This window comes from Zonotrichia albicollis, chromosome 16 (genome assembly GCF_047830755.1).
Source record: "Zonotrichia albicollis isolate bZonAlb1 chromosome 16, bZonAlb1.hap1, whole genome shotgun sequence".
Taxonomy (NCBI): Eukaryota; Metazoa; Chordata; class Aves; order Passeriformes; family Passerellidae; genus Zonotrichia; species Zonotrichia albicollis.
Genome location: NC_133834.1, coordinates 16,279,788 through 16,306,620, shown reverse-complemented (window position 1 = coordinate 16,306,620; position 26,833 = coordinate 16,279,788). Strand labels below are relative to the sequence as shown.

The following is a 26,833-nucleotide window of genomic DNA, read 5'->3' as shown; positions in this document are numbered from 1 at the left end:
TCCTTTATATTGCTTCAGTGTAGCAAGTGGCACTGGAATAAGTGTGCACAAAAAACAAAATAAAAACATATTCAACCAAGCAAGACTGTGAAAATACCAAGCAGGATCTCAGGCTGCTGCTCCCTGTTCAACACTAATGTTACATCAAGGAGGTGTTTGGAAGTTTCTGATAGCACTGTACCCAATGCTTCAGTGTGCAGAGGATGGGGAAGGGAAAGGGGAAGGGAAAGGGGAAGGGGAAGGGAAGCAGAAGGGGAAGTCAGGCCTTGTAGGGAAGGCTCAGGAGAGGTTTTGTTTAGTGTTCACAAAACATTAATGAAAGCAACTTTCATTCTGGGTGAAGGCCCCAAGATCCACAAACATGGATTTCTGCATCCCTGAAAGCAACTCCAACTCTTTCTTCATACTCTATTTTATTTAACTTCATTAAAGAACATAAGAAAGCAGAGGTGAATTCACTATAAGCAGTGTGATTCTGTATTTGAAATGCTTCAGATGGTTATATTTTTTACAATATTTTGATCAAAACACAGATTTATAAACTTTGCTGTTTTTAATCATCTGATTTGATGAAGGTTGAAGTACCCTGCTCATTTCTGTGCGGAGGTGGTTTGGCAACAGAAAAGTTTTTTTCTCCCCTGCCTTCTGGACAATGTTTAAAATGGCATCTTTGCCTAAAACAAATGCCTTTTGCCACAGTCCCCCAAATTAGCACATATCCAGTTTACCTTTTGATCTGTAACAATAAACTGCTGGACTTGTGCACTACCTACCTTGTCCCCAACACTCACAGCTGAAGGTCCCCTGAGAGCTCTGTCATCTATCAGGAAATGATGGTTGAGTGGTGCAGCATTGTGCTAATTGCCAAACCTTAAGTGAAGTGGGATCTACTCCGAGGAAGTGTAGGACAGAGAGGTCCTGTGTTCCAGCCCTGTATTCCACTAATTCTCATTGCTGTGTTATTGATATCAAAGTGTGCTTTGCAGGGAAGGTGATAATAACATTCACAGTGGATATAAACATCACAAGTGCATACAAAAGTGTAAGTTCAGAGTTGGTTTCTTTCTATTAACTTGCATGCAAGCTTTATTAGTTTTTTCATGCATATTAAAACAATGAGTAGACCTTGAACTGAAGGTAAACAAGATTTCCTGAATGAGGCTGTAATGTATGCTGGGAAATAATTCATGCTATAAAAGAAAGTATTTTATAAAGATTGTGAAATCCAAACAAGTCTCTGACCACAAGCAGCCCAAGAGGCAGACGTCTATTCAAATTCCAAAATTCCTGAAGGACAGGAGAACAATCGGCAGTTAATTTATTAATAGATGCACCCAGCCGATGATCACTGTTATCCCGAGAGCCATTGGAAGATGCCTAAGAGCGATCATCGCCCTGTTGCTAATCGATCAGGATAGCCAAAGTCCTCAGAAAGATACATGTGAATACGTGACTTCCTGGGATTCGATCAACGCTGGCTATCAACCAGGAAATGGCGATTGTCCAGCTCTGCACAGTGAGAGAACCAACTGCAGAGTTACAAAAGAAACTGGGACTCCTCCGCCTCGGGCACAATAAACTGTACAAAACATCCCCGCTAGAAAGCGGCTCTTGTGAACGGGGAAGGGTCCCATGCAATAGAGGAGGGATCCAGGTTCACCCAGCGCTGAACCCAGGCTCGACGCCGTCTCTTTGGCTGTGGTGGATTTGAGGACCGTATTTTGGTTGCAGAAAAGATAAATAAATCTTTTCGCATTTTTGATAATTTGCCAGTATTACTGTTGTGTATATATTCAGTACCCACACGCTGCTTTCTTTCCCCTGTCCTGGACTCCAACCCCTGCCCCACTTTTCCTGCTGTACTCTCAGCTGACAAGCTGCAGGGGCAGACAGGCCTGGCTGAGGACAATTTCTTCAAGCAGGAAGGTGCAGCTGGCACACACCTTCACACACCAGTGGCTCAAAAATTTACAGCAACATCCCCATGTATTTTATTGCTTTGTACAAAGCAATATGTCTCGGATTAGAGACAAGTTTAAGAGAAAACGCTCTGGAATTGATGAAGGTTGAAGTGTTTTCTTCAGTGTTTCCTCTGAAGAAAATGGTTTCAGCAATTTCTTCCCACAAATAAGAAATTAATGTTAATGGATGAAAGCGGGAAAAGACAGCCATTTACTGACAAACCAAGTGTCCACATGGCACAGGGAAAAAAGTGAATAAATACTAGATATTGAATTGTCAGAACCATACCACACCCACACCAGGGGGAAAAAAGGAAAAAAAAGCCCAACACTTAAAAAAAAAAAAGCCACAAAAACAAACAAACAAAAAAAAAAAAACCCCAAGAAATAAGCCATGGCTGATCACATGGTGGGGAAGAGGGAGAAAAATGGCGAAAAATGGTTTTTGTCTCAGGGAAGAAAAAAACCAGGGAGAAAAATGGCGAAAAATGGTTTTTGTCTTAGGGAAGGAAAAAACCGAGCTCACACAGCAGTTCGGGAAAAAACATTTGGGAACCTGGTGCATCTCTGGTCTCCTCTTTCCAGCACGTGAAGCTGGCAGATTTCGGGTCCTTTCGTCCGCTGGGTCGGCTTTCCTGAGGTCTGGGCCGGGACGGACTGGCCACTCGGCTCGCCCGCTTCTCTCGTTGGTAGTCCTCTCTGACCAAACCAAACCGAACAGGTCAGGAGAAAAATAAAGTCCGCCAAGGGATTGTTGCCACAGTCTCCAAGGCCAGGGCAAGGGAAAAACTTTTCTGCCTAGGCTAACAAAAAAAAAAAAAAAAAAAAAAAAAAAAAAAACAAGCTGACCAAGCTACTAAGCAACAAAAAGAGCTGATATGATATATTCCACTTGATTGGCCAATTAATAAAAAATATTTTTCTCACACACCGTTCTTGAGAAGAACAGGAAAACAAGGTGGAAAAACACCATCTGCAGATTGTTTATACTAACAAGTTATCACATTCTTGCAGCTTCCTAAAAATTCTCACAAGCCACTGTGAGAAACGATTGTCATTTCTCTCTCCCTGACCAGCTGGCATCCACATATGGCAATAAAGGGTGTAGGACAAGTACCAAAGAGTCAAGTTGCCTTTATTAGACACTCAGCAAAAAGGGAAATGTGACAAGAACAAAGAATATAATTAACTAACAGGTCTGCTTAACTCGGTGCCATAGTAAATCCATAGTAAGTTTGTGTCTGTGCTGAACCTGTGGAAGGGATGGTCTCTCAGCTAGTTGGGATGAACTACAGCAAGTGGAGCAGCAATGCCAGGGAAGGGGATTTATTAATTACATGAAAGAGAGCTCTTTCAGCAGCAGGATATCACAGGAAAAAATGCACCGAAGCTCACAAACACACACCAACACTCAGACCCTGAAGTGCACAAGCACACACCAACATGGGGTTTCCTGCCACTGTGAACACTTCTCCTTCCTGCTATTTGTTCCATGCTTTGCGATTCTCCTCCCTTTCAGCCCTGACATCAGCAGCACATATCACTGACAAGCCTCTGACAGCAGCAGCAGTGAAGGGAGATCTGGCAGCAGAATATCCCCTGGGGACCCTGCGAGCCTGAGAGGAGACATGGGCTGGTCAGTGAGAACAACACACAGCCATTAGAAGGACACGGCAAAATATGTTGAACTACTACATAATAACCCTCCTGCTGCCTCTGTTTTCAGAGGAAACACACATTTTATTGCAAAATTAAGTATAACACCTGAAAAAATAAAATTCCTCTTCTATCTGAAAATGTTATCTATACTACAACTGTACTTTAACCTGACTATTCATGACTGAAGAGAATTTTTCTTTTCAAAAAGGTTTAATACATGTCACAAACCAAATCTTGCTGTTTTCTCTCATGTAAAGTAATCACTTGGAAACAGAATGCAAATAATGACATATGCTTCAATAAGTTAAATGTTAAAGGACAGTTTATAACACTTGAGGAATCCCTGAGACTGAGAGTTTGTTGATAGAAAATCCAGATAAACAAGAGGAAGCATATACCAGGAGAGATTGCCTGTTTTCAGATAGAAAATTAAATATATTAAATCAGAAAAAAACTGGCACAAGAGGATCAGGGGCAGGAGGATGACTTGATACTACTTCCAGGGACTTTTCTGTAAAACTTACATTAAAATTACAATTCTCTGCATAGGTTGTTATGAGAGGACTAAAACCAGGACTTCCAAGAGCTCTAGAAAATAAAAAAAGTGCTACCGTTTTGCAATAAATTTGCAGCCAAGGCAAAATGTTATTATGATATATTAATGGATGCACAAGTGAAGGAACAAGGTAATAGTTCAAATGAAAATCAGAAGGACTGAGCATCTATAAATTCAAGTGAATTATTAAGATGATTGGGATTTGACAGAGCATAAGAGGCCCAATAACCAGGAGACAATACTAAACTCGTATATACCCTTACAAGGTAGAACCTAAGGTAAATCTTGAGTAAACCAGCTTCTGACAAACATGCTCCTGGATTTACAAGCCATCATGGATCCTCCTCCTCAAAGGGTTTCTTCAAGGATGATTTCCATAGATTATGTTCAAAATCTCCGTCTTACTTGTCAGCTAATTTATTTTTCTTAACAAATATTAGTCTTCTTCCTTGAAGCAATAATGGAAGAAGAATGCTAGTCTCTATCTGGTTTGGTCTGGTTCTTGTGCCTTAATTGCTGTGAGTAGATGAGGTTTCTGATGCGCTGTTGGTTCTTAGGTTTTAATTTTTTTGCTCTCCTTCCTTTATTTCCCTTGTAAAAGCCCACACCTCATCCCCTTCATAAGGGCTTGTTACTAGATAGAGGATGGAAATAGCAACACTGATGGAAAATACTATTGTTCAAGGTTCAGAGTGACATCCCAAATGGTGTCTGGATCATAGGTTTTTAATCAGTCATGTCTAATAGATCTGATTATCTCTTGGGAAGTTCTCACAACAGCACAGACACCAGAGTTGCTGACGTGCGGATTCAGGAAGAAGTATTAAACCTGGCCATGTTGAGAAAATTAATGGATTAAGCACCTGAAATATTTTTATGCGTGTCCCTTTCCTCACTAAAAACAGCCTAGGGATTCTTCTAGACACAGGGTAGCCTGAATCTGTACAAACATTGATGCAACCATTACAAATCTCTCATGAGTATCTGACCTCTCCATCACTATTCCTATATATATCCTATATCCTCATCCTCACTAAGGGCTTAGAAAGCAAACCCACTACCAATCTATATTCCAGGTCACTTAGGAGCTGGTGCTAAAAAGGAGGAAAAATAGTAAAATTAAAAAATTGAGTTAATTCTACACAAGAAATTCACGCAGCCTGTTATCCAAGGATTGAAAGGAGGGAGGGGGCAATATGTCATAAATGTGAAAAAAAATATAATATTTACATAGATATAACATGGAACATTATGCAATATATATAATGATAGATACTCCCATATACACATACAATATATACAGAAAATATTTCTAAAATGTAGATATAGATACAGATGATATTGATAGATATAGCTATAGCTATAGATGATTGTCATGGTTTGAAGCTGGCACAATGCCACTGCCCCCATGAAAATATATGCTGCCTGGTGTCTGCTGTGAGATGTGACCAGAAATAGAGCAAAACAGGCTCCAACTTAGGAATAAAGAAAAAAAAAACTTTATTAACCTACAACTACATGTAAAAAGAAACACACACAGAACTCAGAATGAAAACCTTCTAAAAACATTCCTCCTCCCCAACCAAATTTCCAGTACATCACAATAGGACAAAACCTTGGATTCTCAATTCAGTTACCACTCCTCAGATCACCAACTCAGTCCATCTCCACCCTTCAGATAATCAATTCTCAGTTCATCAAGAAGAGAGGAGTCCCTCTTGTGCCATAGGCTTCCTCAGGAAACACAGTTGACCTCTTGTGCTTCCATGTCACACGTGGCACCACCTGGAGATCATTTGCCATCGTGACATCTTCCTTCCATGCCCAGTGCTCTCACCATTGCACATGGACCAGGGCTGCTTCTAGGGTTTCCCTTTTGAAGGATGATTTGCCCAGTTCCAAAAAAAGCAGAGTCTCTCATTTTTGGGACACCTGTCTCCCCCAAATGTCACCCCCTGGGGCCGAGGAGTCTCAAGAACAGAGATCTTTTTCCCTGAAGATGGAAGGCACCACCACCCTGCTCACCCATTGTCTCTGTTCACACACTCCTTCACATCACATCACTGCACTCTCTTGGCTCCAAGCCATTCCCTCTGCCTAACTGCAGTCTCTGTGTCACAGGAAAAAATGTTTCTGTCCATGGCTATACAAGAAACGTCCAGTCAAAGGCCACTCCATCACCTCCTTCCACCTAGGATTCTTCTCAACTTCTCTCAGACATCTTTCACTTCCACAAACAGGCATCACACTAGCCCATTTCCTCCTATTTCATCTTTATCTTCTCATTCAGCTCTAAGAGGATCAGCGTTTTGTAAGGTTTCCATCATCCAAGAATATTGGAATAAGATCCCAATATTACCAGGTACATTGTGCCTGAGCTTGTCTGACCCTTGCTGCTGGGCCAAAGGTGGCAACTGTGGTGTTTCACCTCAGAGACACCTTTGGCTGGCTGGAGGTTGCAGCTGGGAGCTGAAACAAGTCCAGGCTTGTAGAAACTCAGTTTACCTCAGGTGGAAGGCTTGAGGCGATGGTGAAGAGGAAAAGAGAGCGGATTCTGTTGGAGGATTTACATCCAGAGTTTTATTCCATGGTCACAGACATCCGAATCCTTAGGTAACAGCTCCAACAGAATCGCGAGCACATGGCCTGAGTGACTTTTTAAGCTCAGGGACAGGGGGAGGGAAGGGACAGGTGAGCCACCAACCAGGTGGGAGGATGAGGGTCTCAGGGGACAAGGGACACATAGACAGGCCAATGACCCCAGGCCTGAATTGCATCCTTTGAACTTTACCAATCACACGATGGCCTTGCTGGAATGTTAAAACTGATTGACAGAACTCACTCAGCAAGGGGGCGAGGGGGAAGGGAGAGAAGTATTGCCATACCTGGGAAGGGACTGGGAAGTTTAAAGCAGGAAATTGCAACACACTGCAACACAAGAAAAGTGTTAAAATCTCAGTCTCTGCCTGTCCAGAGCTTCCACGCTGCCCTGCCGGGCACCTTCTCACCGCACCCCCCCTTCTCTTTCTCAGCCCTGCTGCCTGCACAAGATATCAAATTTTAAGGTGGCACAAGCACAGGCACAGGCTCTCTCTCTCTCTTTCTGGGGGAGCTGCCCAATGCCTCTCAGTGCTCCTCCACCCTTCCATCCCTTCACCTCCCCTCTCTGTCCAAGGCCCGGCTCCCCTCACCCGGCCGCATGGCTTCCCCTGCCCCACCCAGCCCGCAGCCGGGCAGGGCAGCTCTCTGAACCTTTCACCACCTGAACCAAGAGAGCTTCTCCTGGGCGTTCTCTGCTTTAACTCCCTGTGCTCTCAGAGGCGTATCCATGTCCTCAGTGGCCACACCAGGTGCCAATATTCAAATCTGAGCACCTATTGGTTTGACCACAGCATCCCAAAAACTCACTTCCTTTTCAAACCAGGACACCCCACCCTTCTCCTCTGAGAACACACAATTCCAAAATTATTATCAAAATTACATGAAACACACTTCTACTTAATAAAACAATATCGCTAGATTTTTACTATCAATCCACCTTAAACTAATACATGCTTTGCTCTTATTCCTCTTTGATCCCATCTCACAGTTGTATCTTATCACTTCCCCAAAATTCAATTCCTGGTCAGGGGAACCAAAAATGTCGTGGTTGGACGCTGGTACAATGCCAGTTTCCCCATGAAAATATATGCTTCCTGGTGCCTGCTGTGAGATGTGATCATCTCGCATCATGTTCAGCAAGTAAGCTGGGGAGGAGGTTTTTCCAAGGTATCCATGGTGATCATTGCCTGGGACCAGGTGGACATAAGTCTGTTGATGGTCAGTGATTGCTTGTGCACCACTTGGTGTGGGTTTTCCCTTCATTTTTGTTCCCTTTCACTTATTTATATTCTGCATCGCAACCTACAAGTTTTGTAGGTTTTTTTCCTCACTTTTGCCCTCTTGCCCTTTGTCTTGGTTTGAAAAGACAGGTGTCTGCTAAGGAAGGCAGGAGCCTCTCTTGAAATGGAAAATGTCAACCACCTCCCTCTGAATTGTTATAATTTTGAAATTATGGGGCTCTCAGTCAAAGATATGGGAGTAGGAATAACAGTTCTCTATTAGGGAAAATAAAAATAAAAATGCAGTAATACAGAACAACACTGACAAGAGTCAGAACAGGACCTGGCACCCTGTGGTGTTGACACCACCCAGGGTGGTGGCACAGTCCCATTCAGTGGTGGCTGCAGCCCTCCTGCAGTGCCAGCTGTGGTTCTGTTGGAGCAGGGATCCTGCACAAGGGGGGAGTTTTCCTCTGAAGGTCCAGGGATGCTGTAGACGACCCTGGTCTTCCTCTGGGAATCCAGTGGGAAAAGGCTGCTGTGGTTTTCCAAATGTCAGATTCTATCCAGGTGTGAATGCTTGGCTCCTCCCCCTGGGAGGAGCGTCTCCCAATGGGATGATGGAATCATTTTATCAGCCATGCAGTGAGACTCAGTGGCCCATTAACAGAAGATATCTCCTGGAGGCAGGGTGGGTCTGGAAGAGGTAAAGAAAACTGCCCCACCTGTTAAAACCAGGTGGCCCAATTAACAGAAGATAACTGCCCCACCTCTGACAGATGGCAATAAAATACACACCCCCAGCCAAATCTTGCATTTGCAACTTAAGACACCCTTCCAGTTCTCATCTCCATCCCACTGGGATGCATGAGCGGGTGACTGCATGTCAGGGGCTCTGTCTGCCCAGCACAGCTGGGTAAGGACATGGGTTGGCAGCATGAAGCATCTTCCTCACATAAGACAAGAAGGCTGTTTCTGCATCCTCCACAACTGCAGATCAAGGAAGGGGGACAAATCATAGGGTAAGGCAAAATAAAAACTACATGACTGCAGAACTGATGTCTGAAGCAACAGCATTTATAAAAATAGACTTTTAGGATTCCTTGTAGATTGACTCTTCACAAGTCAGTTACTCCTAATATTATTCTTGAACTATTTTCAGTAGATATTATTGAAAAACTTTTGTTTAACAACATATTTCCTTCTGTGTGTGAATCTTTGATCCACTGACACAAGTGAGTGGGAAGAAACTCCTGAGTTCACAAACCTGCTGCCAGCCATGAGGGACAGACTGCCATGTCATAATCTTGCTCATGTATTTCCCAAGGTCTGTTTAAGACCAGGTAATGCACTGGTCTGCAAAGATGTCATTGAGGGTTTTTCTTATTGATGGCTCTTTATGCCTCATTTGGCTAGGAAATCCTCTTCAAATAGAAAGAGAAATATACTTGCCCTTTCAATCATATATGGGCTTGGAGTGTGGAATACGTTGTTTTCCCTTGTCATTGGCATGCTCCTGTGATAATGAAGAACCTCTAATTAACACTTGGCTGGTTTCTATCAATTCATTCGTGCTATTCCTTCAGAGAGCTCTTCTCTGTGTCTTAAATAAGGTGGTGGGAGGCTGCAGGTCAAGCTGGGCCCCCTGCACCCAGGGCCCGACTGGGGCTCGGTGAGACCCACAGGAGGGACGTGATGGGAGGGTGAGGAGGATCCCCTCTGCCTCAGCCTCTTACAGGTTTGCCATACTGCTCTTCAACCACCTTCTCACCTTCGGCTCCTGCTTTGACATCCCCAGTGTCCTACAGCAGCAGTTCCAGGGCATGAATGCCAAGGGTTGGTTTTGGGGGAACGTGTTTGGCCTCTGTCCAGGCCATGTGAAAAGGGCTGAACCAGCAAAACAGAGGCATTGGCAGCAAAGTTTCCAAACCTTTTCCTGTGGTGTCGCTACCAGAGTCACGTTCCAGGGTTTTACCTCCCAGATGCTGGGGGTGAGTGGTTGTTACAGGCATATCCACTGTGGAGATGCATGAGCCGCGGCAAGCTGGGAGGGGTTTGAGCTTTCTCTGCTGCCAGGATAACTGGGAATGTAACACCTGCCCTTGCTTGTCAGCTCCCCATCTCCACACTAAAAAATGCCAATCAGGACTTTGCACCACTGCATGTGGGAGACCCATAGCATTGACCAAAATTACCTGCCCTGGGCTGGGAGACGGTGGTCAAGAAGAGGCACTGGAGGTAGGGCACAAGAAAAGCTTTCCTCAGTCTCCAGATACAAACCTCCTGGTACTGCAAGGCATCACTTCACATTTGCTGACCCAGAGACAGAGATGTGCAGGGGGGTTGGAGGATGACTCTATCTTGTAAAAACTAGTTACAGCCTCAGATGATGGAAAATGCTATTGTTCAAGGTTCAAACCCACATTCTAGCAGATTGTTGGGATTTCTGCAGAGATGCCAGAGTGCCAAAGCTTAGTTTCTGAACGCCTGACAAATTCTTATTTGACTCATTTTCCTGTCATGTCTGCATTTAGTTCCATGTCTGCTGAGAGGATTTGCCTCACATGTGCTGTCTTCTGGCAGGTCAGTGTCTGTAGATGGAGAGTCACCATCCTATTCTCTGTGTGTCTCAGTAGCCAGGGCAAAATAACTACAGCTTGCAAGTTGGTTGTTTTTTCTTTTTAATTTAAATGCAGTCAATCCTTAATATTCAGACAGTGAACTCCAGGCTAAATTAGGTGCAGTTTGTTATTGCAAACATGAGCTTGACCCCTGAAAAATAGGTCAGTATTATGTCACATTTTGTAACCTAGGTAAGTTTATGGGGTAGTAAAACAAAGCCATATTTTTCTGTTACTTGTACTGTGCAAACAGAATTTTTATCTGTTGATGCTTTTGACATATTTTTACTCTAGTGAGTTTAGCCTCTCCCTGTCACACACCAGTGGTACCACAGTAGCTGGAGCAGATGAGATGAAGACTTGCAGTGAAATATTTCATTCTAGAGAGCTGCTTCCTTGCATCCTCAGATATTTCCGCAGCAGCAGATCTGAAGGGTTATGAATACAATGGCCATATAAAAAAACACCTAATTAAAATCATATTTCTCTTGTGCTTGAGATGTTTAGCTTGTGCCTGCTGGTATGAAGACTCAGAGCTCATCTTTTAATGCAGATGGATTTTCAGTAGCTGGAAGATCATAGCGGGGGTTTTCCTGATCATATGGTGTTGAGGAGATGTTGCTTTTCATTAGTTGTATTGGTTTGGAACAGAAAGTTTTTTTGGTAGTTTTTTTTTGGGGGGGCGGGAGGGGGGCACAGAGGTGGCTTCTGCTGGAAGTTTCCACCATGCCTGGCAGAGCCAAGCCCTGATGGCTCTGAAGATGGACATGCTGCTGGCCAAGGCTGGGCCAATGCGAGATGATGATAATGGCTCTGTGATAACAAATATTTAGGAAAAAAAATCAAAACAAAGTGGGGCACAGTTTTCTAGCCAGAGAAGAGGAGGAGGTGAGAACATGTGAGGGGAACACCAAGGTCAGTTCAGAAGGAGGGGGAAGGAGGCGCTCCAGGTGCTGGAGCTGAGATTCCTCTGCAGGCCGTGGTGAAGCAGATTGTTCCCCCTGCAGCCTGTGGGGGTCCATGGGGATGCAGAGATCCACCCACAGCCCATGGGGGTCCATGGGGATGCAGATCCACCCACAGCCTGTGGGGGTCTGTGGGGATGCAGATCCACCCACAGCCTGTGGGGTCCGTGGGGATGCAGATCCACCCACAGCCTGTGGGGGTCCGTGGGGATGCAGATCCACCCACAGCCTGTGGGGTCCATGGGGATGCAGATCCACCCACAGCCTGTGGGGTCCATGGGGATGCAGAGATCCACCCACAGCCTGTGGGGGTCCATGGGGATGCAGATCCACCCGCAGCCCGTGGGGGTCCGTGGGGATGCAGATCCACCCACAGCCTGTGGGGATCTGTGGGGATGCAGATCCACCCACAGCCCGTGGGGTCTGTGGGGATGCAGATCCACCCACAGCCTGTGGGGTCCATGGGGATGCAGAGATCCACCCACAGCCTGTGGGGATCCATGGGGATGCAGATCCACCCACAGCCTGTGTGGGTCCGTGGGGATGCAGATCCACCCACAGCCCGTGGGGTCCGTGGGGATGCAGATCCACCCACAGCCCGTGGGGTCTGTGGGGATGCAGATCCACCCACAGCCTGTGTGGGAGGTGCCCAGGCCAGAGCAGGTGGGTACTGGTGCAGGCTGTGAGCCCCTTGCAGACCTGGTGGAGAGAGGGGGCCCTTCCTTACAGGCTGGAGCAGCCTGTCCTTGGAGGAGTGCACCCCGTGGAAGAGTGACCCACGCTGCAGCAGTTTGGGGAGCACTGTGTGTCTGTGGGAGGGCTGATGTTGCAGCAGGGGAGCTGCTGCTTGGAACCACAGAGATTGGAACCACACTGCAGAAGTTCATGGAGAACTGACTCATGTGGGAGGGACCCCACAGCATTGCAGGGGAAGGACCCCTCTCCCTGAGCAGTGGAAGAAAACCTGGGGTGATGAACTGACCAAACCCTCCAGGCCCTGTCTTGTTGCACTGTTGGTGGGAAGGAGGGAGGGGTTAGGGGGGAAAAGGTGTTTTTAAGGGCTTAATTTACTTCTTATTCTCCTCATCTGATTTTGTTAGTAATAAATTCAATTTGTACCGCTAAGCTGAGCCTGTTTTGCCTTTGGAGTGTTTTTTTCCCCAGTCCTTAACTCATGAAGCCTTCATTACATTTTTCTCTCCTCTGCCCAGCTGGGGCAGGGGAGGGTGAGTGAGCGACTTTGGTGGGTGCCTGGCATTTGGCCAGCGTCAAACAACAACAGTAGTTAACGCTATTAAATCATGCCAAGTCTACCAGTTTCCTACTCTTCAGCAAATGCTTTAGAACTATGAATTAATGCAGACTAACACTGTGTTTCATATTTACATGTTGCTTAAAACTTTATACTATGTAACAAGGAGTCAGATCAAGGCGAACTATAGCCAAGAAACTAAGGGATCAGATAAAGCCGATGGTGGAGTTTTCTGGCTTTGCTTCCGGACTGAAATGTGCATAAAAGTGCTGAGCTACTGCTGCCACTGCCACAAGAAGGGAAAGGGAAGCTGCGCGGTGCCATTGGCCAGTCACTTCCCATTTGACAAGGGCTGGCTTTCAGGGAGAAGACACAAGCCCCCTAATGGCTGATTGGTCATGGAAGCGGGAACTGAGCAGACGAAATAGAAATCTAGCAGGGAAGAACTTCATTTTTAAAAACAAACATGAGTTTTTGTCTGTATCTGCACCTCACAAATGCTTTGTGATTTGCGCAGAACCTGACCTCAGTGGAACTTACCATGACAGCATCAGGTGTAATTGCACAGTGGGCTGTGTGGAAGGCTTGTGAATGACTCCAGCTCAGTAAAACCTGCCATGGGCAATCTATGCTTGGATGTGAGTCACTTTGCTCTAGCTTTGGGAGTGGGTGTTTTGATAGTTGCTTCCAGGCAGTGAGACGTACATTTCTGTTATGGTTTTCTCCTAGAAATGCAGTGATGGTTATTCTGGCTGGATACCTGATTGATAAAGTGGGAAATTGCTGTCAATTCTGGGATTCAATTAATTTATTCTTGTACTGAAGTGGAATGTCATGCTGCCCTTTCAATGCGTTCAAATAATTCAAAGGGATGATTAAAGCTTCCACTGTACTAACACCACAGAGGTGTGAAGGGTAAGGATAGCTTTGTGTGTAGGTGAGATGGTCAGCTAAGCAACTGAGACATTCATCCTTTGACCACTGACTTAAGCTGAACTGACACAGCATGGCAGTAACCACACTTTTTGCTGACACAGATGTGACAGAGACTAGTATTACATGTTTTTGATGGGACAAACTGATAAAGCAGGATTCTGCTCCCAGCTCTGGCATTTGCTCTGGTGTTTGATGAAAGGTAAGACCAAGCACTTCCAGCAGATGCAGTCACACTTTTTATGTCTCATTCTGCTGTGTCTTAAGTTGCAAATGCAAGATTTGGCTGGGGGTGTGTATTTTATTGCCATCTGTCAGAGGTGGGGCAGTTATCTTCTGTTAATTGGGCCACCTGGTTTTAACAGGTGGGGCAGTTTTCTTTACCTCTTCCAGACCCACCCTGCCTCCAGGAGATATCTTCTGTTAATGGGCCACTGAGTCTCACTGCATGGCTGATAAAATGATTCCATCATCCCATTGGGAGACGCTCCTCCCAGGGGGAGGAGCCAAGCATTCACACCTGGATAGAATCTGACATTTGGAAAACCACAGCAGCCTTTTCCCACTGGATTCCCAGAGGAAGACCAGGGTCGTCTACAGCATCCCTGGACCTTCAGAGGAAAACTCCCCCCTTGTGCAGGATCCCTGCTCCAACAGAACCACAGCTGGCACTGCAGGAGGGCTGCAGCCACCACTGAATGGGACTGTGCCACCACCCTGGGTGGTGTCAACACCACAGGGTGCCAGGTCCTGTTCTGACTCTTGTCAGTGTTGTTCTGTATTACTGCATTTTTATTTTTATTTTCCCTAATAGAGAACTGTTATTCCTACTCCCATATCTTTGACTGAGAGCCCCATAATTTCAAAATTATAACAATTCAGAGGGAGGTGGTTGACATTTTCCATTTCAAGAGAGGCTCCTGCCTTCCTTAGCAGACACCTGTCTTTTCAAACCAAGACATGCTGTTAAAGAGGGAGTCGGGGATGATTTTTTGGATAGATTTCTGAGACGAAAATAAAGAGCAAATGGGACAATATTTTATCTGAGAACCGTTTATTGGTAAAGGAGTGTTCCTACTGAAGGGGATAGAAACGCGAGCAGAGAGGGAAAAAGAGAGACGGAGAGAGAACCAGAAGACAGGGACAGTGTTACCGTAGGAACCTCAGCGCTCTGTCAGCACCAGCATGGCAAATGGCGCTGCGTGTCGCAAGCCATAGCGAGCTGCGTGGCTCTAGTGGCGGCTTGGCACAGCTTCCAAAGCGGCAGCGTGCCTCCGGCATCGGGTGCAAGCACAGCGAGCCTCGCCTGGCTCCTGTGAGAGGCCGGGCGCAAACCGGCTCCTGCAGCTCGCTGCGGGTCGGTGTTGCGGTGGATGTGGCCGCAGCTGGGCGCAGGCCGCGGCAACGCCCAGGAAACACAGCGGGAGCGGCTGAGAGGTCAGCGTGGGGATGAGCTGGTGCGCGGAAATGGTGAAGCAAGGCAAAGCAGGTGTGGGCAGGGAAGCAGGATGAAAAACTGAGGGGGGAATGGCCAAACCAACAGTACAGGCGAGCCCCCACTTCCTCCAAGAAACCCACAGAATGATGGCTCTCGTCGTGTCGCCGTTAACTGCTTTTATTCGCTAAAGCTCCTCCCCATAGCCCGATTTCCTGGGCATTCTTCCCAGGCATCCGGGCATTTCTCCCACCGGGGAGGGCGATGTCGCTCCCAGCCCGGTCGTGGAAGCCTCCCCTGCCCCGATTGGCCGGGCAAAGCCTGCACACCTACAGCCCTCACAGGAATCTTCCATGTGTGCAACATTTGTTGAGGCATAAATAAAAACCACATTAGTCCCTCTCACTCGGTATCACAGAGGTAAATGTCTTAGGGGAGAGAGGCACAGAGGAGATCATGTTCTCTAGGTCATAGCTTGCAATGGAGCTCAGGGCAGAGTCAGAGCCTACAGAGTTCAGAGTTCTCTTAAGAGTCCCCTGCCTAGGGTCCCACCACTGAAAATATCATTATTTTGATGATTGCCAACTCATTTAATAAAGAGACCAGTCTTTACAAAATTGAAAGTGGAGAGTAAACTTATCAGGTTTATTGGTGTGTTTTGAGGTTCTTTAGCTTTTTGACACAGAATGCCTTTGTCCTGACTTACACATTTCTGTTGAGGTTTGTGCATTTTTTCTGTTTCTTCCTAGATTTTACTTTCTTCCTAGATGTTACTTTCTCTTTTCTCACTGTGCTGGGATCCCTCATGCTTGCTTTAGGCTTGCACTTCAAGGGCTTGCCATACATCCTCCCAATGATGTTCATGGCTCTTTGGTCCGGGAATGGGTCGCTTAGTAGTAAGGAATTCACATATACATATTTTCATATTTACATTTTGTAATATATGTTATAAAAGAATTCATGCTTAAGGGGAGAATGTATATATAATAAAAATTGTAAAATACTCTGACGAGCCTCTGACCACGAGCAGCCTGGAGACAGATAACTACATTGGAATTATGAAACTCCTGGAGGCAGCAGGAGAACAGTGCTTTGTCTACTAATGAAAGAACTGGCCAGCATGGAGATGGACTTTCTCTGGAGCCATCAGGGAACACCCAAGGGTGAGCATTGCTTGGTAGATATCATCAATCAAGATAACCAAAGTCGCCAAGGAACATACCTCTGAATACACAACTTTCCCTGACATGATCAGCGCCTGCCACTACTGAGGAAACAGCAATTGTCTGGCCCTGCACAGTGCAAGAAACCTTCATACATATGTGGGGTTACAAAAGAAATCAGGCCACATCTGCCTCAGGCATAAAAAACTGTATAAAACAGCCCCGCTGGAAACAGCATTCATGAACAGAGGGATATCTGATGGGATGGAGGTCAGATCCAGGTACACCCAGCGCCGATCCCGGGCTCAACGCTCTCTCTTTGGCTGTGGTTTTTGAGGACCGTATTTTGGTTGCGAAGATAAAAATCTTTCGCATTTATTAATTTGGATTTCTGGCTGATCATTTATAATACATCTTATGAAAGGGTCATGATACATTTTTGCCTTCTAGACCCTTGTCCTACCAGTCGGCTTCACTTCCTCTTCCCCAGTGACTTTTGTTGTTGGCAGACCACTGCTCCTTGATTTAATGAGTGCTGAAATGTTTAATTCTTCCCGTCTAACAAGTTTGTCCTTCTCTCAAGGGTGGGCACTGACATGTGATTTCTCTGCCTTTGAAATTAGTTTTGCTTGCCTTTATAGGATGGATAAGTTCACCTCCCATGCCCCTGCATGATTTAGTACAAATGGACTGTGAGGCGAGCACATACCTTCTCTGGCACATGCCTCCTCTTGGCATGTGCAGACCAGCTTTCAGCATGAGCTCTCCAGCTTGAGAGAGCTCTTGCTTCTGTGCCATGCTGTTGGTCAAGCCTGTCTGTTCAAGAGAGGATTTTTCTCTTATGTAAGTTGCACAGAATTGTTACCACAACTTTCTGGTTCAAGGGGAAGGAGCTGGCACTGGCATTTGGATTGAATCTCTCTCCAGTCTTGGGAGTGTCTTCAATTTCTTCACCCAGAATTTTGAGACAAAATTTGGAACGCAGTGGACACTCCTTTAGTGTTTTCTAGACCCAGGCCAGCTTGCTTTGTCCAATGATTAAAAGAACCTGAAAGAAGTAGTGAGGTAAACCAGAAGTGGCACATGATTTTCCAGTTTTTCCTGTTGCTTTCTATGTGCAATGAGTGGTGTTTTCTGCACTGATGCCAGAAAACCCGCTCTAACTCTCTAGTGTCAGCCTGACAGTTTTATTTTCTTGACATATTTTAACATCTGCAGTCACAGATAGTCAGTACTTAATATAGGAGTACTCCCATGGAATAGAAACTTCAGAGTGAAAGAGACAGGAATGAAATGTGTTTGTTCTTCTGTACTGTGCCCAGCAGAACCTGCTGATTCTGCAGCAGTGTCTGTACTGGTCCCAGCAAAAGATGTCTTGCACATGGCTGATTGAAACCACATGTTTAAATTACTGTGAGAAGACCCTGAATGCATATTTCTTCGTGTGAATCTGTTCTAGGGCTTGTATCTTTAAAAGATTGAGTTTCTCTCCTTCTTTTGGTGCAGTGAGATGAGATCTGTCTCAAGTGGAAGGGTTAAACAGCACATGAGTAGTCTACTGTAATGGTGATGTTAGGGAGACTTGCTTCAGTGATTATAGAGAAGTGCGATAATTGAAAAGTGTTATTTACAAAACAAAGCAGTATAAGCCACCATCCACAGAAAAGAGATGAATCTCTTGCAGAAGTTGAAACTGATTAGTGTCCTCTGATTCCAGCTCTCTGAGAAAGCTGTGGTGGTCACGGGATGTCACATCTTGTCTGACGTTTAGTTTTGTGCTCAGGCAGCATTTGCAAGCACAGCACAGTACTTCTGTCAATACTTCTGTGTCAATATTTCTGTCAGTAAAGGGGTCAATACATCAGATAAAGTGTGCATTCATCTCAGAAGCTGTTTCAGAAAACAAAATGTGTACAGAACTCCTTCTGAGAAGGACATCTGCAGCAGATGACCATTGTAAAACTTGCTTTGGTGTAGGCAGCATAACCAGACTCACTACTCTGGAGCTGCCTGTGCTCACAGACCAGACTGCTGGGGCAACTGCAGGTCAAACCAAGAGGTACAGCCTGGCTTCCTGTACAGCCATGATATGCCTCCCCTGCTCTGGGGACCAGAGAAGTTTCCCAATGCTTTTATCTTGGCTTTATTGCATAGTTCTGCTGCAGGTCAGGAGCATTCTAGCCATAGGCCAGCTGAGCTCTGTCTGAGAGACTGGTGGCTTTAGCCTCACTGGCCTCAGGCAGTCCTGCAGCCATGGGAGCTCAGTGGCCAGAGCTCAGGGATTGTCACAGGGTGGTACAAGGTGAAGGGTCCTACTCTGTTTTAAGAGAATCCAGGCTTAGCAGTTATGGAGAATTCCGCATTTTACATGCAGTGGGTTTTGTCATTCAGTGTTCTCCACTCCCAGGAATTTCCAACACCTCTTGTTTTCCCAGGGAGCCTCCTCTGTGTGCTGGGGCTTGTTTCAGCCCTCACAGTCAGTGTACTTGATAAAGTGGGTAGCTGGGCTTGGATGGTGTTATCCAGCAAGAACCCAAAAAAGTGGTAGGTGGTTTTTTTCCATCTCTATCCTGGAAATCCCAGGTATAGGAGCACTGCCACCGGAGTGTAGGGAAGGCTGCAGCAACAGGAGCCAGTCCTGACCAGGAGAGGGCATTCGTACCCCTCGGTTCAACCCTGCTGAGCAGTGCTGAGAGCGCATCTGTGAGCCACCAGCCCAGAGCTCCCTGCCTAGAGCCTTCCAGAGCTCAGGGAGTGCTCAGAATGGCAGCAGCTTTCTGACCCACTTACCTTCCGATTGCAGGTGGCTCAGAGGAGCATTCTGCTGGCCTCCCTCTGAACTGCTTTCTGGCTCACAGGATCCAGGATAGCAAATAGCTAATCTGGGCAGTACTGGTCCCTTGCCAGCCCTTATCTTCAATTCCTCCTTGCATTCTGTCTAGGAACAAGCATTACAAGCAACTTCGGTCTGCAATTTTTATGCACTTTGATCTATTAGATGGCTTCCCTCTCATGACAGTACTCTCAACTGGTTTCTGTAGTTGTGTTGTGACTCCTGTTCATACTGTACCTTTCTGCTGTGTTTCTCTTAAGGGTGTACAGTGGACTCTTAACAGATCCTGCTCAAAACAGTCTCTTGCTGCCAGAACCTTCATAAAAATAAGAAAGCCTTTTTGTTTTCTTTACTGGACAGTGTTACATAAGGAATGTTTTAGAGCCAGTACATCACAAATTTCACTTAGAGGTATATGAGCTGCCTTTTATTTCCCTTTAACCTGTTGTTACTTAATCTCTTGTGCCCTTCAGTGGCTTGCAGAAAGTGGCAAGGGTGTGAAGCTGGGCTATTTTCTTGGGGAGTGAGGGCACATATTGTCTTTGCAGCAGATTCAGGACATACAGCACCTTCCCCTTCCCTACCAGCTCCTGGCCCTCACCATTGTGTTCTTCTAAAACTGCATCTTCCCCTTTGTGGCAGACACCAGGTACTGTTCCATGGCTGTGGCCCACTGACTGACATGAGCCAACAGAGCTTTGCAAACCTCAGTTTTGGAGGGACTAGGAAATATAGGGGTAATAGGCTTGTTCCTTCCACTCATGAAATGTGGAGAAACATGCCTTTGACACCTAAAGGTTTGAGGGTTCTTTGACCTTTCTTTCCCTTCATAGATGAGACAAGCTTCTGAAAGACTGCAAAAATACCTTAAAGAAAAATGATTCACCCAATATTTAAAGCTTCTAACACTGCCAAAGGAGGATCAGAAGGATTTGGGAGAAGGGGAAGGAAATACTCAATTTAAAAATCAGCCCATAGACATTTCACCTTTGTGATAGACCAGCAAAGTGGGTTCTCTTGAGCTGGGTGGGGTGCCAACATCACAGGCCTGGGGCAGCTCTGCCCTGCAGCTGCTGCACTCTGCTATGTCTGGAATATAACTGGGCTTGCTCAGCCTGGGTTTGTACAAGAGGAAGCCTCTGTATCTGGTGAAAGCTTCACACTTCCTTTTTAATGCCTGCCTTTGCTTAAAAGAAAGCAGCAACCTGGATACCTAAATTAAGACTCCTGCTTCTGTCCTGGGGCTCTGCCACAGACTTGTTTTGCTGCTTTGTTGCCCTTTGTGGATGATGTAGCAGCTTCTGTCACATTGTGAGGATGAACTTTTGTATTAGGTAAGGCCTGAAGTAAAAAAAATATAATTATTTTGGTAGTATTTCATTAGTGATTTGAAAAATGTCACTGTGAAATCAGGAGGGAAGAAATGTCATCAGCATGACAACTGATGGGAAGCAGCCATATAGATAGCCAAATCAAATTAAAGTAGATACAAGATGTTTAAATAAACCTCTGTGAGTGACTGTAAATTCTATAAAGAATTTGAGGAAGTTTAATGAAATTTCTGCATGTCTCTAACAAAACTGAAAGGCTGCTTTTGGCAGTTTTTTGTTGTTGTTGTTGTTTTTTTTCTGTAACCAGGTCTTCTTAAAGGAATTTCCTGTGCAATTCCTAGTATTTCTTGAATGCAGATGTTCAATATTTTTTCTTGCTGCTAGATTATTTTTAAACCATGGTCCTGCCCCTCAGCATTCACCCCCTTGAACTGATAAGGCTTTTAGCCTCTTAAAAGAGGATGTCAAAACTTCATGTATCATGGACAAGCAATGGCACACTGCTGCTGTGAGCTGTGCTGAAATAGGAAACACATGCTCCACTTTCACCAGCAGTTTCACTCTGCACTTGCAGAAGTGTCTTGAAAGTGTCTGAAAATACCAGCTCCTCTGTGGTGTGTATTAATTAAAAAGAAAGTAAACCATCAAAGGCTTGGCACTACAAACCAGACAGAATCAAGCTTGTTTACAAGTCCTCTCATTCAAACCCTTCCTGCCCATATGCTTGTGCTCAAACTTACTTTCTATCAGAAAATAACCAGATCAAGACTACTAATTATTTTATTTTCTTGGCTTCATTTTATTTTTAGCAAGTTTATCCAGGATAAATATTCTGGTTAAAATCAGCAGGCAGCTGCTTATATTTTTGGGGCAGTATATGAAAGCTCCCTCATTCTCTCTCCAGCAGTTGCCGTATTAATTGTGAGTACCCAAAACATGAAGCACTCACTGATAACTTGTTCCTGATTTTTTGAAATGTCCACTATAGCCCCCTCAAACAGAATTTCACCTGTTGGGGCTAGACAAGGAGTCCTTTATATCCTTGCAAACTGCAAGACGCACCTTAACCTGACTTAAATTACAAGAAGTAACATTTGGAAATTTTTACCTCTGTCCTGTAATTGTGCTATGGTAGCATCAACCCATGGTATTGGGCTGTATGTTTTGGGAAGTCTGAGATGGAAACAGAAAGGACTGGGATAAGCTCTGCAAGTAGATGGGAAAGGACAATTTGCATGCAATCAGGCCCTGATTTGTCATAGCTTCCATTCCTAATTTCCATAATTATCATGGTATAATGTTTTCCCTTCCCCTTTGTTAAAACCTGGGGTTTCGCTTGAGACCAGACACCTAGTGACACTTCAGTCTCAGTTCAGAGGTGTGCAAGAGGTAGAACAGCTGCTCTGCTACACTGCCAACAGCCAGGAAATGCCATGTCACTGCCATTCCTGCCAGCCCACTCTGCACAGCCCCTCTGCCACTGGGACCTATGGGAAACAGGGTCCCCTGGAAGGGGCTCTCTGTTCATTCCCTTCACCAGGACTATGCTGGACTGAGAGGTGTCCTTGCTGTTGTCCCTGCCATGCTGACTCTGCCAGTCTTTGCTCTCCTGGCATTCACATCTGTGCCCCTACTGGTCTCTACTATCTGGCTGGGGATCACTTAGTCCTTTGCTACTGGGAGTTCCCAGCTGTAGCTAGGTCAACACTCCTACACCTGGATGGCATATTACTGCTGCCCTGGTTTCCTGCTGAGCAGGTTTCACAGCCACAGTTTGAAGTTACTGACTCTGCAAGCCTTGCTAAGACATCTTTGCTTAGTAAACAAATAACCCTAAAGAACCAACATGGAGCAGAAGGCAGAGCACAGAGCAAACAGAGTTTGAACATCTCAATGAATGGAGACTGTAGCCTCTCTGAGCCACCTGTCCCAGTGTCTGACACCTTGCAGGAAAAATGTATGTCCTTGTGTTCAGATGGAATTCTGTGTGGTTTCCCTTGTGCCCATTGCCTCCTGTCCAGAGCAGAGTCTGGCCCCCTCATCCTTTCTTCCTCCCAGCAGGTACTTGAGCACACTGGTCAGATCTCCCAGAATCTTCTTGAGCAGCCCCAGCTCCCTCAGCCCCTCCTTCTGTGACAGATGCTTCAGTCCCTTTATCACCTTTGTGGCCCATCACTGCACTCCCTAAATCACATCTGTCTTGTACTAGGGAGGCCAAAGGTGCACACAGTGCTCCATGTAGGGCCTCATCAGTATTTTAACACAGCTGGCAAGTCAGACTCCTGCTAGATGGTGGCTTCAAAATATCCTTAGGCCTCCACTTGGCCTGCACTACTCTTCAGTGCTGAAATCCTGCACTTGCATTTTTTCAGAGGAAAAATCTCATGATGAATTTCCAGCTGTAACTATGAAAAACCACATGCAGCAGGGCTGTAAACAAACATTGGGGACTTGCAAACAGAAGAAAATGTGTGTTTAGAACTGATTTGTATGTTAATATCTTGGCTTAAAAGCAGTGACTTCAGCCTGGTCTGCTGAAGTCATCAAATTTCTTAGTTTATGCCATGTGATGCAGCAGCTAAATGCAAAGGGGGTTCGTGCTGTGACAAGTGCTGGGATAACCACTCAAAGTCCTGTACTTACTCTTTCATGGGAGAAGCTCACTCAAAAGCCAGCCACTCCTGTTTGATATCCCACATCTACCTCCAAATTACTAGAAAAGAAACTCCAGTCTTCTGTTTTGAAGAAGAGTTGACATACTTTCCTTAAAGTCTGCCAATGGTTAACAAGATTCTCATTGGTGTGGCACCAAAACCTCAGTGCCTGCTCTGCTGGGAAGCATTCCCGTCCCTCTCCTTGTTCACTGCCTATATAGAGAACTTCTGTTGGCTAGAGAGGGTTTTATAGAAACCATCGAGCAAAGATCCTTGCACTTGCTTACAAAAGCCCGGTCACAGAATCTGAAGATGTAGGGACATCCTGGTGACCTTTGGATCTCTTGCACAAAGACCATCTTCAAGGTGGGACAACTCTACTGGAGCCTCTCACAGGCAGAGTTCTTCTGGACAGACTGCTCCTGTCTTTCAGCTCAGATGGATAAAGCTCAAAGCTGACATAAGAGTAGGGAGGGAGATGATGACCCTTCCTGGAACAGCACCTGCTCACCTCTACTGGGCACACTGACTGCTTAATCTTACTAAGCTGATGACCAGGAAGCCACCTTCACTTTGCTGGTCTTCCCCATTTTTGCTGGACACCTGCAGCTGGGATACCAGAGCTCAGCTCTAAGCTTTCAAAAAGGCAATTGCAAGGCTCTCATACTTTGATTGAGCTTGTCATGGAAATGAAAGGGTGGCATGCATACAGGTCAACATGCTGCAAGAAATGGAAGGAAACAATCAGGGGTTTTTTTTGTTTAACATTTGTAGTGTCACACTGATCATAATTATGGGTAACTGAAACCCCCTTACACTGTCCCAAACCTTAGACAAGCTGGGCCTTAACATTTAAGCTGCACATATTCTCTGGCAGAACATTCTTCTTGCCAAAGACACAGTGGATTGAGACTCATAAAATATAGACTGAAGCCTGAAAGTGGACATTAGTTCAGGTAGCTCACACTTGGACGTGTGCTGCCCTTCATGCCCAAGTGCATGCTCCCAGCAGCCAGGAGGTTAAACATTAATACAGTAGAGCACACATTTATGTAAGTCTGTGGGACAAGACAGTGGAGAAAAAGCCATCATTTTTATGATATTCATGAAGAACCTGGCATAATGATAAGTTCCCATTACCTCCACAGGCCCCTGTGCTTTGGATACACCTGGACACAGAGTGAGCTGTGGTTTTGGCTTAAGTGGCACACAGCACACACCCAAGCAGCAGCAGAGGAGGGGTCACAGAGAAGCCAAAGGCAGCACAGATACTATTTCAAATATCCATATATGTAAGGGGGAGGAGGAAAGCATTGGGTAAGAATCAGAAGGCAGCTGGAGAGGCTGATAAGTAAAGCAAATTCCTGCATTCTTGCTGGCTATGGAGAGTATTTTGATCTGCTTGAGGAAGAAGAGGTTGTCCTGTTAGCAATACAAAGAACTTGAAAGAAAGGGAAAACCAATTCAAGATGAGACTGTCTTAATTCCCAGAAGCAAGATGAAACTACAAAAGTGATCAGGACTACTAATTTAGCCCAATAATTTAAATCTGCCTATTCCTGCTCACCAACTACTTTCAAAGGGAGAAGTGGTGACTGGGCATAGCCTAGGAAGCCAGCTTAGCCTGCTGGGAGGCTTCTAGCATCAGTTTTTGGCCAGCAATGAATTGTTACCCAGTCCACTTCTTGCACAGCTGATAAGCAGTAATGACAGAAACATTATGACCAAATCTCCTCCCGGTCAGGATGCTGTGACTGTCTTTGCTCCTTAAGAAACAATGGAAAATTCCAGCCTCAATAACATTTAATCCATCACCACCACAAAGTCACCCAGATAGCCAAGACACTTGGACATCCATACACCACTGTGATCATATTGTACATAAGCAACTCTGACAGCCTTCCAGGGAACATACTACAGCAGTTACTCATTTAGTGCTCAAATAACTATCTCCACACATCACTACTTTATCTATCTTCTCTCACTAGACAAGCCCCAAGAACGAACTTTGGATATTCCAAGTCTGATTAGCCAGTATAAATAATTCAAAAAACTCACAGTAATGCTGCTTAAAACACCAACAGAGAGGACATTAATCTTCCTCATTGAGAGTGCAATGCAGGATGTGATGCAACAGAGGGACAGTATCAGACCATGCTTGCTTAAAAGGTTTTGTACCGTAGTCAGAAGTCTTCACAGGGAAAAACATGCATGATCTGGGTTAACTGGCACACATGGGGATCAGGAGTGATGACACACTGCAGCTGGGCAGTTCACTAGAGCCTGAGGTCTTGTACAGGACGGACATGGTGACATATTTAGGGACTAAGCAACACATATGCCTAGAACCACACACTACTCATGAAAGCATGCAAGCCATCCTTTAACCACTTCCTAGGGCTAAGCTCACTATGGACACCATACTTTTTTTCCTTCCCAGACTGAAGCAGCAACTCTGATAACATTCTGTCCCAAGTTACAAACCAGTAGTTTTGGGCAAAGCCATGAGGTAACACACACAGCTGCAAACTGGAGCTATACTGCAGTCTACTGTTGGCTGCAGCTCAAAGGAAAAAGTACTTAATTGCTAATGTGCTATCTAGTGAGGACATTGCCACATTCCCATGCTATGCAGATCCCACCTGTTGCAGTGTGATTTCAGGGTTTACCTCAGAAACCCAGGTCCGTCCCCTGAAGATTCCCTGCCAGGTGTGTCAATCATCCTTCCTTTCCCCACCCTGACCCCTGCCAAGGATTGTCTCTCAATCCTGCAATTCCACAGGGGCCTCGAGTGATTGGCAGATTCAAAGCATGCCCTGTACCCCTGGGGGGGCATTGGGCCATCCAGGGGTCCTTTGTCCCTTAAGACCTCCTCACACATACCTGGTTGGTGGCTTCCTACCCCTTCCCTCCCCCCCTCCCCCCAGGTAAAAGGGCAGGCAACCATGCACTCTGAGAGTTCTGTTGGAGCTGTTGCTGCATTCAGAGGCCTGTGGGCCAGAAAAAACACTCGGGATTGAAAACCTCCATCAGAACCGACTCTTTTCCTTCACCATCACCTTAAAGCTTCTCCATCAGAGGTAACACTAAAGAGCGGATCTCTTATGGGAGGAAGCTCAACCCGCAGCCACAAGAGCCCTGGCATGCCTGGACATGTCTCCACGCGCCCAGGCGTAACACCCAGCTAGCCAAAAGTGTCTCTGGGCTGAAACACCACAGGTGCCGTTATTTGGTTCAGCAGCAATGGCAGACAAGCTAAGGAATGGCCCATTCAGCAATATTGGTAAAAATACCAATACCCACCCAAACTGTACATGCTTCGGAGGAGAGTTCTGAACTGTAAATGGCCAAACACAGAAGTCACTGCAGGAGTGAGGGCTGGCCCAGAGGCTGTGAGAGCATCACAGCCTGGAAGCTCAGGGATGAATGCCACAGACATAACATCCCAGCTGAGAGGCCACTGGGTCCAGCTCACCCAGAATTACAGTATCAGTAGCTGGAGTTCCCTCCTCTGTCAGCCAAGGCAGTCTGGCACATGAAGGGTGTTTTATGCACTCACTAGAAACACACAAGTGAGGGTATGACTTCTCCACATAAAGAATATCCCTGGCTCAAGGGGAATTACTATGTTTTTCTACAAATAGCCTTT

At 45.7% G+C, this 26,833-nt stretch overlaps 1 pseudogene; it reads left to right on the top strand.

Annotated features, from left to right (window-relative positions):
- Window positions 1–1,341: 1,341 nt before the first annotated feature.
- Window positions 1,342–22,226, top strand: LOC102072675 (lysosomal dipeptide transporter MFSD1-like; annotated as a pseudogene).
- The last annotated feature ends 4,607 nt before the right edge of the window (window positions 22,227–26,833 follow it).